Here is a 17,888-nt window from a genome sequence, read left to right on the forward strand (position 1 = left end):
CCACAAAAGTTAAAAATTTGTCTGAAAAATTGTATGAACGATTTGGTCCAAATTTTCCATATATTATTATTCCTTTCAGATATAGATCGGGTAGGACTATATTGGTCCACACCTTCGAGTACCTCCCACACAAAGTTTGGAAAAGTGAAATTTAAGAGTCCTATCGAATCGTTTTGATTTTTTCAACAGATTGTCCTTGCGGTCCTCTTTACGATGGTACAATTGCAATGGCAAGTCCATACCTCCAGAGATTATGGTCGAAAAGGTCCAAGAAACCCTGATCTATTGAATTTTTTGAACAGTACAATTTTTCCGTAGTAAGTCCATACTTCCTGAGATAATGGTCCAAAATTTGCAAAAAAAATTAATTCTCAAACTTTTTTAAAAATCAGAAGTTAGCTTACTACAATTGATTAGGTAAAGCCTTACATTCCGATACCTACAAAATACAAAATATATATATTTTTTATACGGCATACCTAATTATTGTGTTTGTTTCTTTTTTGGTCAGATGCTGAGGGTATATCACCGTTAGCGGAGCTGACTTATACTATCTTACTCGGTGTGTAATTGAATATGAATAATTTTGGTATTTAAAATTTGTTTGCAATTTGGGCATATTGTTTAGAAATGTATGATTTATATAATTGTTCCACAAAATCCCAGTAGGGACAATGGAGGCTTACCTTATACCAATGGATTCATGTTATGTCATTGATATGTGACGTATTTTTTATCGCCGAATCCGAAAGGCATGTCCTGAGTTGCCACTTGTAGAGACGTTTTTCATGGCTGAAATATTCAGGAAATATCGGCAGCATTACAAAAGGGGTATTATGCCACCGTTGAAAATTTGATGTGGCCAGGCGTGGGAATCATACCCGGACATTCAGCGTGCAAAGTGGTTGCACATAGCTTATTCCTATAAGTTGTGGTGTAGGGTATCACATGGTCGGCCCCGTCCGACTATAGCCTTTGCTTACTTGTGTTTGAAATGTAATTGATATTTTTCTTCAAAATCATATTTCTTCCACCTGGGAAACATAATATGTAGTATGTAATATGACTTTCCAAAGTAAAAGATAAATTCTAATAAACATCCGTAAAGATGCTTCTTCTTCATATGCTACTCTGTAACAAACTATTATTTCTATTTTATCTTTTGTTTTACACACAAATTGTTTTCAGCAGTAGTGAGTCCAGTCCTGCTCGTCTCGGACATTTAATATCTTCAAATCTCTTCTTGTTTTTGTAGCAAAGAGGGAATAGCAAATATGGAATGAAAGAAACATTTAAGTAAGTGTGTGTCTGTGGTTTCGAATGAGTGAGGAAGAGCTTATCCCTAAAAATTTCTTTTTACTGGTTATGGTGAATTTGAAATTTATTGGTGTGCAACAGTAACATTACACCTTGCATGATACTTTTTTCTCTATTTATTCCAATTCCCTGACATGAGAACACGATTCGTATGGTTGGACACATGAACATACCTTTCATGCATTCCTTTTCTGGGGGAAATTTATCTTCTACATTTGGCTTGTTTATGAGCGAGAGTGTATGTGTGAGTATGTGTGTTTGTTGATGCATTTGTTTGCAGTTAGTTGGTTAGTAACAGAAACGCACACTCATTCCTTTTGGGTAATGATTAACAGCCTCAACATTGGTCTGAAGTCATAAATCAGTTGACCAAATGGACAAAAATGAACAAAAAGATTGAAAAAAAAGTAGATTTAAAGCTTGAAAACGGACAAAAATAAAATATGAGGCATAGTCTTAAAGAGTTGTGTGTTTTCCTATCATGAATCCTAATTATGTCTCTTGAACATCTGTGCTCCCCCAGCTTTAGCTATTTAAATTCAACTTTATTTAAGAAGGAATTTCAAAGATATGACGAACGGAAGACATTAGTTCCTTGCAGTAGCTCAGATAAGAACATATCTCTAGTTTGAAAAATAAATAGCATTTTCGTAGACAAGGAAAGAAGTTTTGTAAGTTTTTAGCGTACATATTTATTTATCAAAATATTTAGACGTTTGGGGGTAGGTATCATAGGCTGTGGGCCTAATTATTCCACTGATATGCCCAACTAACACAGACTACACATAAATTTTAACATTTGCATGTTGTGTTTGGAACATTCAAGCCATTATCGAAAGACTACACAGCGTACGTAAAACCATAATACGAGAGGTGTATAAAGGAGTGGCCCTAAACATTTGGACATTTCGGGACCCATATCTCAGAAAGTATTGGTTGCCCTAAAAAAATATGATGTTGTAGACAATATCAGAATGACTACCTGCCATTAAGAACAAGCTTATGCAAATTCAAAACGATACGATACATGTACTTAAAATGTACTTTTGGGGTTTTTTAATGTTTGTGTTATGAACGATAAATCCCATATTCATTCGCACCTAACACACATACATATATCTAAAAAAAATCAAGTGAGTAATTTATAGAACAGTTTACAGTCTAGAAACCCTATAAGAAGTAGGTATGTATTTGTAGGTGTGGCGTAGGATATTTTATAGTCTACGCCGTCCGTCAATCACTTCATGTTCGTAATTCACAGTACTTCGATATAATTTTCCAAAATTTGTTTTATAATTTTCATTTTATTGCCAACAAAGAACTTTGTTTAAACTAAATACCTTTCCTCTAGAAACCCTTCAAACAAAAATCAAACGCAAACACAAAACAAAACTGGAAACTGCTTTACCACCATTTCCTCGTAGTCAGATCTTAAGAGCAGTTTTACCAGCCGATTAAATTTCCAACAACCCACTTCGAAAACAAAAAACTTTGCTAATTATAAATGAAATGCTTTCGCTTTGTCCATGAGCAGAATATCATTGCAGAGAAAACTTTGACCTTGATTGCAATGCAATGCTGTCTGCTTGCCATTTTTGAGCAAAACCTGAGTAGTTCTTGGTTGCTGTTGTTGATGGTAGTGGTGGTGGTGGGGGCGATGCTCGTCATGTCTAAGATTGTAGATTGAAAGCACGTCTTGAGGTTGCAAATGGATGGCAATTAGTGCAGAACATACCGCTTGCTTCCTCATTATTTTAAAATCTGAATATAAAATTGAAAAGAACATGCTGTGCTGTTATGCTTTTGACGAAGTGATGAAAAGAATGCAAGGTACATACATTAAGCAACTATTACATATATATGAAATACATTACATACACAAGAAATTTTGTGAAATAAATATTTCGAGTGTTCATCGGAATGGCTAACCTCGGAACATTAAATTCATTGGCATTATACAAACACCTCGCGTTGTCCACAAACAATTTAAAGGGTTATCACTAGTTGTGCAGACCAAAACATTTAATTTTTCATGATTTTTCTCAAAGAAACTGCAATATTTTTAAGTAGTTCTTTCTTTCATCTGAAAGAGCACTTTTTATTGTTGAACATGTAGGAAAAGCGTTAAGTTCGGTCGGGCCGATCTTTTAATATCCTCCACCACAAATTTCAGCCATTTCGGTGGATTAATGTGGTCACAACCTCCAAAATACCGAAAATCGGAAGGTATCGTTCTGTGGGGGCTATATCATGGCGTCGACCTATACCTACAAATTTCTGGGGGAAAGTTTTATACCCCCAACGAAGATTAAATACCAAATTTCAGCCATCTCGGCGTGATAATGAGGCCAAAACCTTCAAAATACCGAAAATCGGGAGATATCGTCCTATGGGGGCTATATCAAACCGTCGACCTATATAAACATTTTATGGTAGAAATGTTTCTTAGCCTCTGGAAACACAAAATACAAAGTTACAACCGATTCTGTTGTCAAATGGGACTAATACATTCAAAATATTTAAAAATTAGGCGTACTTTATATGGGGTTTTATATGGGGGCTATACCAAAACGTGAACCTATATAAACCAACTTTGGTAAATATGTTTTTTGGCCTCTGGAGACACAAAATACCAAATTACAACCAATTCGGTGGTAAAATGGGACAAATATCTTAAAAATTCCTTAAAACGACGACGCGTCACGCGTCATTTTGTATGGGGGCTATACGAAAGCGTGGACCTACATAGCCAACTTTCAATACCAAAAGTCCTACATACATATAATAGATTTTCCCAAAATTTCATCCACCTACGTCAATCCGTTCGGACGCTAGAGTGATTTCCACAGACGGACATGGCTATATCGATGTAGAATTGCACGCTGATCAAGAATATATATATAGTTTGTGGGGTCTGCAATGATTATTTCGAGTAGTTACAAACGGAGTGACAAACTTAATATACCCCCATCCTATGGTGGAGGGTATAAAAATATTCTAAGTCTTGTTGTATAAGGCTACCTCTACTTATAACTTCAAAAAAATCGAAAAAAAGGACTTGGAATATTTTTGAACAATAGTGATTCCAAAAGTCCGAGGTATCGTTAACACCAACTTCAAAAATGACATTTCGAGTTCTATGCTACATACAAATCATAATAAATTGCTCCCTTCCAATGCTCATATATCTACGAGTATACTACCTGTACTTCGAAATAACACTGTGTGTAATTTTTTGAGTCATGTTTTATTAACCATATTCTGACTCCACAGTGTGATAGAAAACCAAAAAATAGAAGACACGTGTCTCGCCGTTTTTCCCTATCTCATCAACTTTTGCGGTTATAGGCCTCCAAAGGTTTGAGGCTTTGATTTAAAAAAGGGGTCATTATTCAAGACTATATCTTCCAAACCGTTAAGAATTTTGAATTTATCTTAGAGGCAAAGCTGTAGATCTTGTCTTAAGGAAACAAAATTGTGAACACATATAATCCATCAAACTTCATCTGCAAGGTCAAAATCGCCAAGGTCAAATTTCTTTTAAAAATTTTTTTCGGGTTTTGGTCTGCAGCTATCAAACCGATCAAATTTGTAGCAAACAACCAACTATAAAAATGTACCTCAGATCCCGAGAGAGACACGTGTCTTATATTTTTTGGTATTCTATCACGCTGCGGTGTCAGAATATGGTTAATAATTTTCGTGTTGCACAGTATAAGTCGATTTTCGATTTTTTGAAAGTGATAAGTAGAGGTAACACCTAAAGGGGTGATGATTGTTTTTACTGAAAATTCTTTTACATCCACTTCCTTATATCCTACAGGTTACTTGAAAATCATCATTTGACTAGATGGCATACGTAACATTTCTCATCTTATTTAGTCCAGTCAAAATAGACATTCAAATTGCAAAAATTTCCACATAGCTGAATATTGGTGGAAAGCTAGGGTTTGCCATTGGAAGCAATGTCCTAAAAGTCTCCATCAATCCCAAGTGTGTAAAAACAGTTATTCGGGGTCAAAGGTCAACATTTATGGATTTTTTAGGTTTTCGGATATTACTTGATAACGGTGGGTCGAGTCAAAAGATGACTACGAGTAGAGCAAATATTGTAGACAATATATAGTGTTTGTTGTGCTGATTGCGGAAATGTATAATTTTAATGGGCGGCGGTTCAGGTTCGCCGGTTATTTGACCCGAAAAGCCAGATTTAAAACCGCATTAGACCCGGTTCTACTGAACCGATTACCAAAGTGAGTATAATTCGAAAACTTATGGAAATACCCAACACATGGCGTCACATGGTAATGTTCTTACGCGGCTTACTTCTTCACATGTGTAATTTGGCACTTTATTATACCCTACACCACTATGTGGGGAGGGTATTATAAGTTGGTTTTGGCCAAAAAGTTTGTAACGCATCGAAATAATGGTCGTAGACCCATACTTATATATACCAAAATGAATGTCTCGACGAGCTGAGTCGATGTGGCTATGTGTGTCCGTCCGTCAGTCCGTCCGTCCGTCCGTCTGTCCGTCTGTCCGTCTGTCCATCTAAACCTTGTAATCACGCTACAGGTCGCAATTTTGATCGGATCGTCACCAAACTTTGGATGTTGATGAGGGTCCCGGAGGGGAAGAAGCCTATTGATTTTGGTGATGGTCGGATAATATTTAGGGGTCGGAATGGGCAAAAAACTTATTTGCGGAAAAAGTCAACGTCTTATTTCAAAGCCAATATCTCCGTATCTATAAGGGGTATATTAAAGGCAAAGCCTGCTAATGAAAGCAGAAAATATCATCTTTACAGCGATGTATGGTAGGTTGTCGTAGGTGGTCAAACAACGAAGATATCGCAATAGTCGCTTATAGAACCCAACTTTTCATTTATTCCATTTTAATTCTAATGAAGAATAACACAGCTTTTGTTCGTTATTTTCCAAAAACAAAACCTGGCTATGAAAGAAGAAAATCCTGTCTTTGCAATGATGCAAAGTAGGTTAGCGTAGGTGGCCAAATAACGGAGATATCACAATAGTCGTAATACATCCCATTTTTCCACTTTTAAAGAAATCACGCTACAGGTCGTAATTTTGATCGGATCGTCACCAAATTTTGGGTGTTGATGGGGGTCCCGCAGGGGAAAAAGCCTATTTATTTTGGTGATAATCGGATAATATTTAGGGTCGAAATGGACAAACAACTTTTTTGGAGAAAAAGACAATGTTTTTTTCAAACCGAATATGTCAGCTTCTATAGGGGGTATGCCAAAAGCAAAACCTGCTAATGAAAGTAGAAAATATCGCCTTTGCAACGATGTAAAGTAGGTTGTTGTAGGTGGTCAAACAACGAAGATATCACAATAGCCGCTAATAGAACACAACTTTTCATTTTTGCGATTGTAATAATAATGACGAATATGACAGCTTTGGTTGGGGACCTTCCAAAAACAAAGTCTGACGATGAAAGTAGAAAATCCCATTTTTACAATGATGCAAAGTAGGTTGGCGTAGGTGGCCAAATAACGGAGATATCGCAATAGTCGTTAATACATCCCATTTTTTCATTTCTTTGTAATCATGCTACAGGTCGCAATTTTGATCGGATCGTCACGAAATTTTGGGTGTTAATGGGGGTCGCACAGAGGAATAAACCTATTGATTTTGGTAATGGTCGGATATTATTCAGGGGTCGGAATGTGATGGTTGATGGTTGGCATACATCCCACTTTTCTATTTTTTTATTTGAGTCCTTGGCAGGCCAAGGAATAGATGGCGCAAACAAGTGGATGATGAGATGAAATGGCGCGGTATTCCAGAGTGCAAAGCAACAAATAGAGAGGAATGGAGATCTCTTCTTAGTTCGGCCTATAGAACAAATGTTCTGTAATGGGCCAGCTAAGTAAGTAAGTAAGTAGTATTCTGACGATGCACTTAAACGCGTTTTAATAAAATTGACCTGTAATAATGAAGACATTCAGAGCAAAGGCGCTAAGCTATCCCAATTTTAATATTTTGAATTTTACCAGTCAAAAGCTTATGCACAGGGGAAGTGGTGTAGGGTATCACATAGTCGGCCCCGACCCGACTATAGCCTTGGCTCACTTGTTAAGTCTACAACTTTTACCTTAGTTCAAATTTAAGAATATGATCGAATTGGAATTACAAAATACACTAAAAAACATACGGCTAACTGGAATTCCACAACACGTAATACACCATCTGTTAAAAAATTAAGCTATTAGTTCCTACTTCAAAATCCATTATAATATTTTGCAATACGTATTAGTTTCGAGATATTTTGAATATATTTACTTGCACGTAAATTGTAAGTTGTAGTCACAACAAAAAATATTAATAAAATGTTCCGACTTTTGGAGCTATCTTTAACCAGATCGCGTTCGAATGAAACAAAAACTAATGTATTTTAAAACAAGTAAGCAAAGGCTATAGTCGGACAGGGCCGACAATACGATACCCTACACCACTTATCACATTAAGCAATAGTATGGGGCCTACTGTTTATCGCCGAGTCCGAAAGGCATGTCTTAAAACACCATCTGTAGAGTAGTTGTACATGGTTGAAATACTCAGAAAATGTCGCCAACTTTACTGAGGGGTATTTTGCCATCGTTGGAAATTTGATGTTTGCTGGCCGGAAATCGAACGCCCGACCTTCAGCGTGCAAGGAGGGTGTGCAAACAATTGTACCATGGTGGCACCAATAAGTAATTTTAGAACGGACATTTAGTCTGGACCTAATTTTTTGCATATTTTGACATATTTGCTAAACCATATGCAAGACTTTGTGTCCTAAATATCCCATCGAATTGGCTGAAAGTTTGTATTAAGTATTCGTTCATCACAATTTTCGACCTGAAATTTATCGGTATAGGTCCAGGTCTTCATATAGCTCCCATAGAACCGTACCTCCCGATATCAGGTATTTTGAAGGTTGTGGCCTCAATATCAAACTGAAATGGCTGACATTTTGTATTCAGTCTTCGTTGGATGTAAAAAACGTTCCACCTGAAATTTGTCTTTATATGTCCACGTCTTCATATAGCTCCCATAACCAGAACCTACTGATTTTCTGTACTGTGAAGGTTATGGTCTCAATATCCCTCCGAATTGGCTAAAATTTGGTATTAAGTCTTCATTGGGGGTATTAAACTTTCCACCTGAAATTTGTCGGTATAGGTCTAGGCGTTCATATAGCTCCCATACAACGAAAGCTCCCCATTTTCGAAATTTTGAAGATTGTGGCTCTGGTTACAGATTTCTCTATTTTATTGACTTGAAGTGAATTTCAAACAGAAAAATGTACACATAAACATTTTAGAAAATATTATTGAAATATATGTAGCGTACGAAAATATGTGAAATGCAGAAATTTTCCATATGCAAAAATAATATTTGCATATGCATAATTTATACATTTCGCATATTTTTGCATATGTGATATATTTCGATTGGAATTTAATTAGAAGCCAAAAATATGCAAATTTTACAAAAATAGGTGTTGCATAAAATTCCGCTGTCTACATATCATTGAGCTGATATTAATCGGGGTGCTCTCATTGATATGAGAGAAGGCTCCCTTGTCCCTACTGGGATGTTTGTGGAATAATTATATACAGTACATTTTAAGAAATATTCTTAAATTTGAAAATTGGCGTTGTTTAGCAATTTCTGCTACATCTTTAAATTTTGGACAATTGGACAGGTAATATGATAGGGTTCCACGCAATTTGTAAGAACTGGGAATTTGTCTGTCATGATAGAGACAATTTGTAGCATGGGAGGAAGATGTGGTTCTCTTCACAAAAATCATTATATCTTCGGTAGTAGGTCCGTTACCAAGCACACATATTATTGCAATTTACATCAGAGGAAAGATCGATAGTTAATTTTTCATATATATGCGACTTAGCCGGTATATGGCCTCCAGGGATTCAAATATGGACCAAAAATAAAATGTTTTTATTTAGCATACAAAAGTAATGGTCCATTGCACCCGCTAAATAATATCAGATCATCATCGAAAATTGTAGGCATCTTCTTCGACCTAAACCCCTACCTCGTGCAAAATTTCGTGACTATTGATCTATAATTGCGACCTCTAGTATGCTTTTGATTACATTACAAGCAAAACACTGGATATATTAGGCTGTAACTCTGTTATCTGACCACATAAATCAACATAATTGGCATTAATTGAAAGGGCAAGAGTTGTACTTCCAAATATTATTTATGTGGGCGGAATGTGTGGTCCAGGAATAAAAATATTACCGGTATATTAAAAATTTTCACAATTTTCACACAAAAGTTGTGGTCCATTTAACCCTCTAAACATCATCCGATCACCATCTCAAATTGCAAGCTTCTTCTTTGTCATACAATCTTACATTATTTAAAATTTCGTGACGATCGGTCCATAATTGCGGCCTGGAGCGTGTTTACAATTTATAATGGACAGACGGACGGACACACATCTCAAAATCGCTTTATATCGTCGAGATATGAAGATTGGTATACCACATTGGGGGTCTCCGACGAATATTTCGCGGTGTTACATGAATTTTTACCAAAACAAATTTATATTACCCTTTCCACATTGTGGTGTAGGGTATAAAAAGGGCCATGTCATAGCTGTCGAAGTTGACGGACATTGTACCAAAAATTTGACATTCAGTTTTTTTATTTTTGGGCAATGGGTGGAACCAATGTGCAATGGCTTAACTTCATCATTACTCTCTATTACATTATTTTTTATGTTCCGTGGACATTTTGAAGGTGATTCCCGTACATTCCCGTGTTATATATAATCTGAAAGATTAGATCCCCCTCTGTTTGAAAACCCATAATATTGCTGCGGAAATGCGCGGTATTCTAGTTTTTTTTTAATTAATTTGCATTTTCCAAAATTGGAAAGTAGACGCTACAATAAACGCCATTGTTTACTGCGTTTTGAAGAAATTGACTCACTTATCGCAACAAAGAAGATATCTGTGATGTTAATACCCTAGACAGAAGGCAACGTTAATTTGCATTAAGACTGCATTTAATTTTACCCTGACAGACGGCAGTTTCTGCATTTATGAATCAGCTGATTGTTGCTTAACATGTATTTTGTTGTTGTTTGCACTGAAAATTTTTGATTACACTCTTTTATCATTTTGCACTGAAATATTCATTCCTTGTTACTCAGTGCAAATCAATAGAATGCTGCCATATTAAAATTAGTAAATGTAGCTTAAATTCAGTTCGATTTTGTGCATAAAAAATGTGGATAATGCACGAATTAATTTGAATTAAGGGAGTTAATGCAAATTAACGCTGCCGTCTGTCTAGGGTATAAGAATCCTCCCGCAATTTTTCATAGCTTGGACCTGAAAATATAGGCGATTTATGTATGTATATACAGTATAGTCTCGATAATCCGGACAACGCGGTAATCCGGACACTAAAATTATTTACACTATAGACTCCATAATCCGGACACTCCACAATTTTTTTTACCTCGATAATCCAGACACTCTTGTATTTTTACCCTTAAAATTGGCACTATTCTCAATTTGACCATTCTAATTACTAATTCCGGTCAACAAGGGCACATCTCGATAAACACTTTTTATGGGAAACAAATTAAAAAATTTGCCAGCCAAGTCGGACTATAGGAAAAGTTTGGAATTAAATAACTGATATTAAAATAAATAAATAATTATAATATACAATTTTCGAATGTTTTGTGGTACAAATGCTAGCTTCCAAGCTTAACCTTCGCCCACCCACTAAAATATGCCTAATGATCCGTGAAACCGTGAAACGTGACAACCAAATATCACGGTTGCCGGCGTATTAGCGTTCTGAGCCATCAACTTGTCAAAGCTTCCGATGACAAATATTGATGATCAAATCTTCTGATAAAGGACAAATACAAATAAAGGTGGAAAAAAGCTGCATAGTATTTGTAATAAAGCATTGAAAAATAGGGTTGCCAGCCAAATCGGACTAAAAAGGAAAAGTTTGGAATTAAATAACTGACATTAAAATAAATAAATAATTTGAATGTATAATTTTCGAATGATTTGTGGTATAAATGCTAGTTTCCAAGCTTAGCCTTCGCCCACCCACTAAAATAACATTCTAAAATACCTGAGACAAGGACAGAGGTCCAAAAATTCGTATAAGCGTATCTAGCGCTTTTACGGTTTGAAAAATGTTTACCCTGTTAACCTATTGTACACTACTGCGTATAATTATTGCCAACATGTATACGCATTGCTAGTTATTCACATATTAATAACGAAACAAGTAAAATAGAGCTATAGTCGGACGGGGACGACCATGTGATACCCAACACCACTTCCCCTGGGCACTAGAATTTATTTGTATGATTGCTAGAATTTATTTATATGATTATGGGAATATATGATTGCGACACGTTATATATTATATTCATTATTTCGTAATGGACCATTTTGCCTACGTACATACATATTTCTTCAAAAAATTAAAAATTTGTATTAGAAATAGCTTTTGGTGATTTTATCCGATTTGATCAATGAAAGAGATCAATATTTCAAGGAATTACATTACTTATAATCAAAGGTAGCAGGATTTTGCTTGGAAATCGCAAGTCCTACCGAAAGTGAACTAAGAATTTGTAGCGGAAAAACTCCACAACATTTTCTATTGTCCTATTTCGATAGAAAAATCTAAAAATGTGAATTTTGAAATTTGATAAACACCAAACATTTGACCACAATTTATTCAAAAATCTCTCCAGCGAATTTTTCTTGTTTTTGGATTTTTCCTGATCTACGAAAAAAATTGCTGTTTCAGAATCTGAAAAAACTTCCCAGGTGTAAGCGGTTTTCATTTAAAGTTAGTTAGGGCGCTCCGTACATGACTTTGTTTTATAAGGAGGTGATACAGTCAGTGTATTGCCATGATTTGAACTTCTATATCTCAAAAATGGTAAAACCTACGAAAATATCTTTAAGGTCAATCTTGTAGAAATTTTTCACAGCTACAACATTTGCTCTAATCCTATTTCAATAGGGCTTGCAGTTTCCAAGCAAAATCGTGAAAACCTAAAAACGTTAGCTTTGATCGCGATTAATTTAAGAAGCACTCCGAGGTTTTTTTTATTTTTTCTCATCTATGAACATTGTTGTTTCAGAATCCGCAAAACTTCTCAAGTGTAAGCATCTTCCATATAAAGTTGGTTCACGCGCACCGTGATGTTAGACAGTAGTTCCCTTATCTAACTGCTTCATTGGTATAATTTGCTTCTGGTCCATTTAACCTGCTAAATATTATCTGATCATCACGTTAAATTACAGGCAACTTCTATGTCGCAAACCCAAACCTTACATAAAATTTCGGGCCTATCAGACTGCCATTGCAACCTACAGAGCCGCTACAAAATTGGATAAAAATTTTGTTTTTAGTCCCCCTAAATATTTCACGATCATCGCCACAAACTATAGGGGTCTATCCTGGTCTGAACCCGACCTCCATTCGAGAGCATTGGTCCATAATTGCAGTCTGTAGCGTGCGTACAATTTTTAATGGACGGACAGACGGACAGTCATTATTAGTCCGTTTGGTAATGAAAACAAAATCTGATTAAAATACATTTGGTAATTCAAATCGATAACGAAACATTAGGATACTACTTAAAATTGCCAATACCCACACACGTCAACCAGAAGACCTAAAATTCATGATTTATTGCCCTTTAGTATAGCTTTTACTGTTGTCAACAATTAGACTGATGTGACTGACGGCGGAAAGGACGGAGAGTGTATCATAGCATTGGCAGTAGCAGATGTGGTCATATAATGAGTAAATTCCAATTTTAAAACTCATTTGGACCACAAATGCAAAGCAACATAACGTACAATGGCTTCAATTACAAGTACACACAGAGTTAGTTACATATTCAGCAAGAAACACAGAATACATGTTCAAATGTATTCGTAGTAAGTTGGTGATATCGTTCTCAGTATTGACAGGAAAGGCACCATTTAATGCGTATTCAATATTGATTGTTGCAGCTCAATTCAATGCCAATCCGAAAAGTGTGTTTTGAGCGCCTATCTGTGTGGCTGACTGATTGTTTTACAAAAGAGATCCCCACAGAGCTGTTTCTATTATTTGCATAATTTTCCGTTTGGGAAATTTGGTAACATACTAACTTATTGACGTATCAACAGAGACTTATTAAACGACCAATAAATAATTGTTTTCTTAATTAAATAACCGAATGAATTGTGTGTATGTGTTCCTCCTGTTAAGCGTTCCACATTTTCTTGACTGGATATATGTGTGCGACGAATTGCTTGTTCTAGTGGTGTCTTTCCACCATATGTTTGGAAAATAAAGGATTTGAAATGAATATACTATGTTGTTTTTCGTTTTAATTTTAAAAACACCATCCCCGCATTTTTTCTATGTGATAACCTACACCACTACCCCTGTGCATAAGTTTTTCACTGTAAAACATTTCTTATAGTGAGATACTAAAGTTTTCACCTATCTGGCTTTTATACCAAATGACTTAAGGCAAACTGAACCAAAATAATTTTATATATGACGACTGTCGACATCTACTTGGTACTGATTGAAAGCTTTGCTGATCTTCTTGATTAGCACTTTGCATGTCTTTAATACACCGAATGGAAGCAGAAGTATTTGTCATTAAAAACTTCAAAATAATAAAATTGTGATAGCTTAGCACCTTTTGCAATAACTTTAACATAAATGCCACATTAATTTATAGCTCAGATGGTTAAGTATCATTATCAAGTTTTATTGTTGAAACGCATCCAACCAAAGCTAAGATACTTGTCAGTACAATTCAAATAAAACAAGTAAGCAAAGGCTATAGTCGGACAGGGCCGACCATGCGATACCACTACCATGCGAATTAGCTTTCAGCAAATCAAAATTTAAATAACAATATAATAATTCTTCCACAAACATCCCAGAAGGGACAGCACCACGATTCATATTACATCAATGATATGGAGCCTACAGTTTATCGCCGAGTCCGAAAGGCGTGTCTGACGACACCACTGGCATAGAAGTTTTACATGGCAAATATACTCCTTAAATGTCGCCAATATTACTGGGGGTATTTTGCCATCGTTGGAAATTTGATGTTGGCTGGCCGGGAATCGAACCAACGACCTTCAACGTGCAAGGCGGGTGTGCATACAATTGTACCACGGTGGCACCAAAAAATAATTTTACCATGGAATATGAGAGAAGGCTTCCTTGTCCTTACTGGGATGTTTGTAGAACAATTATATATTATACATTTCTAAATTGGAAAATTGGAGTTATTTAGACCCTTCTGCTGCATCTTTAATTTGAGAACTATTTGACAAGTAATATGCTAGGGCTCCACGCAATTTGCAAAAACTGGGAATTTCTCTGTAATAATAGAGACAATTTGTAGCATGGGAGGAAGAGGTGGTTCTCTTCACAAAACTCATTATATATTAGGCAGTGGCCTACGTTTTCAAGCACACATATTATTGCAATTTTCATCAGAGGAAAGGTCAGTACTTACTTTTCCATATATAGGCGACTTTGCCTGTATATCCCATGTATACCCCTAATGGTCCATTTCACCCTCTAAATAATATCAGATCATCATCCAACATTGTAGGCATCTTCTTCGACCTAAACCATTACCTCGTTCAAACTATTGAGCTATAATTGCGGCCTCTATTGTGCTTATGATTACACTACAAGCAAAAGGCTGGATATATTAGGCTGTAACTCTGTTATCTGACCGTGTAAATCAACATAATTGCTATCAATGGAAATGGCAAGAGTAGGATTTCCAAATATTATTTACGTGGGCGGAATGTGTCTTCCAGGAATAAATATATAACCGGTATATTAACAATTTTTACAACTTTCACACAAAAGTTTTGGTCCATTTAACCTAAACATCATCCGATCACCATCTAAAATTGCAGGCATCTTCTTTGTCAAATACTGTTACCTTGTTCGAGGCGATCGGGCTATTATTGCGACCAACAGAGCAGCTACAAAATCGGAAAAAAATTATATTTTTGGTCCATTTCACACACTAAATATTTCACGATCATTACCAAAAAGAATAGGTGTATATTCTGGTCTTAACCCGACCTCCATGCGAAATTTTGTGAAGATCGGTCCATAAGTGCGGCCTGGAGTTTGATTACAATTTATAATGGAGGGACAGACTGACGGACACACATCTCAAAATCGCTTTATCTCGCCGAGATATGAAAATTGGTATACCACATTGGGGGTCTCCGACGAATATTTAGCGGTTTTACATGAATTTTTTCCAAAACAAACTTATAATACCTTTTCCACATGGTGGTGTAGGGTATAAAAATATGAAAGTTGGATCATAATAAAGTTGATATTTTCCTCATCCATTGACAGCTTTCCTTTTGGAATACGCCTATTAGAAGCATAGATATTCGCATATGAGTAAAACGTTAAATATTCTCTACATAAGTTTTTTGCCCAAAATTATCCGACCATCACCAACATCAATAGTGAGACCCCCAAAAACCTTAAAAATGTCGTGATGATCTGATCAAAGTTTTGACCTATAGTGTGATTGCAGGAAAAATGGAAAAAGGGATGTATTACCGACTATTGCGGTATCTGTGTTATTTGACCACCTACGCCAACCTACTTTACATCATTGTAAGGATTGGATTTTCTTCTTTCATATTCGGGTTTTGCTTTTTGAAAGTCCCCTACCAAAGCTGTGGTATTCGTCATAATTAAAATCCCAAAAATGAAAATATAGGTTTTATTTATTTTATTGTGATATCTTCGTTGTTTGACCAACAACTACAACTTACTTTACATCTGTTGGCATATCCCTTATAGAAGGTGAGATATTCGCTTTGGAAAAAGGCGTTGTCTTTTTAACCAAATTCATGTTTTGGCCATTCCGACCCCTAAATATTATCCAACCATCACCAAAATATTCTTCTTCCCCTCCGGGATATCCATCAACACCCAAAAATTTGGTGACGATCCGATCAAAATTGCGACCTGTAGCGTGATTACAAGCTTTAGATCATAGCCGAACAAGAAGAGCGAGCGCTTAAATTGTCTATGTGTGGGTAAAATTACACTGACAGAACAGGGTGGTGATTTTCATATTGAGTGTGAAATGAAAAAATATATTGTTGGCATGTTCGCTTTGTATGACTTAAATTAAAAATAATATAAATAACTTCATAATTTGAAGAATATTTATACCCTATACCACAATGTGGAAAAGGGTATTATAAGTTTGTTTTGGTAAAAATTCATGTAACACCGCGAAATATTCGTCGGAGACCCCCAATGTGGTATACCAATCTTCATATCTCGACGAGATAAAGCGATTTTGAGATGTGTGTCCGTCCGTCAGTCCGTCCGTCCGTCTGTCCATTATAAATTGTAAACACGCTCCACGCCGCAATTATGGACCGATCGTCACGAAATTTTGTATGGAGGTCGGGTTCAGATCAGAATAGATCCCTATTCTTATTGGTGATGATCGTGAAATATTTAGCGGGTGAAATGGACCAAAAACATTATATTAATTCAATTTTCTAGCGGCTCTGTAGGTCTCAATAATAGTCCGATCAACGCGTAATTTTAAATAAGGTAAGAGTATATCACAAAGGAGAAGCTTGCAATTTGAGATGGCGATCGGATAATATTTAGAGGGTTAAATGGACCAAAACTTTTGTGTGAAAATTGTGAAAAATTTTAATATACAGCTTATATCTTAATTCCTGGAATTGACATTCCGGACTGGTGAGATATACTTGAAAGTAGAACGCTTGACCTTTCAATTGATGCCAATTATGTTGGTGTGCATGATCAGATAACAGAGTTACAGCTTAATATATTCCGTTATTTGTTTGTAGTGTAATAATAAACTCGCTAGAAGTCGCAATTATACATCAATAGTCACAAAAGTTTGCACCGGGTAAGAGTATAGGTCGAAAAAGATGCCTACAATTTTGAATGATGATCTGATAATCTTTGGCGGGTGAAATGGACCATTACTTTTGTATGAAAATATAAAAATTTTATTTTTGGTCGATATTTTAATTCCTTGAGGACATATATATTTCGAAAAGTAGCCTACATATAGAAAAAAACTACTGACCTTTCCTCTGATGTAAATTGCAATAAAGTGTTTGCTAGATAACGAGCCTACTGTCTAATATTTAATGGGTTCTGTGTAGAGAACCACATTTTTATCCCATGCTACATATTGTCTCTCCAAAAGTTTATGTAACACCACGAAATATTCGTCCTAGACCCCTTATTTGGTATGCCAAAATTCACATCTCGACGAGATAGAGCGATTTAGCGATGTGTGTCCGTCCATTAAAAATTGTAAACAAGCTTAAGGCCGCAATTATGAACCGATTGTAAAGAATTTTTTAAGGAGGTTGGGTTCGGGCCAGAATTGAAATAATTAGTTTTTGGTGATGATCCAAAAACAAAATTTTAACCAATTTTGTAGCGGCTCTG

Source organism: Musca autumnalis, unplaced genomic scaffold (assembly GCF_047663935.1).
Source record: "Musca autumnalis isolate F117 unplaced genomic scaffold, ASM4766393v1 scaffold_5, whole genome shotgun sequence".
Classification (NCBI taxonomy): Eukaryota; Metazoa; Arthropoda; class Insecta; order Diptera; family Muscidae; genus Musca; species Musca autumnalis.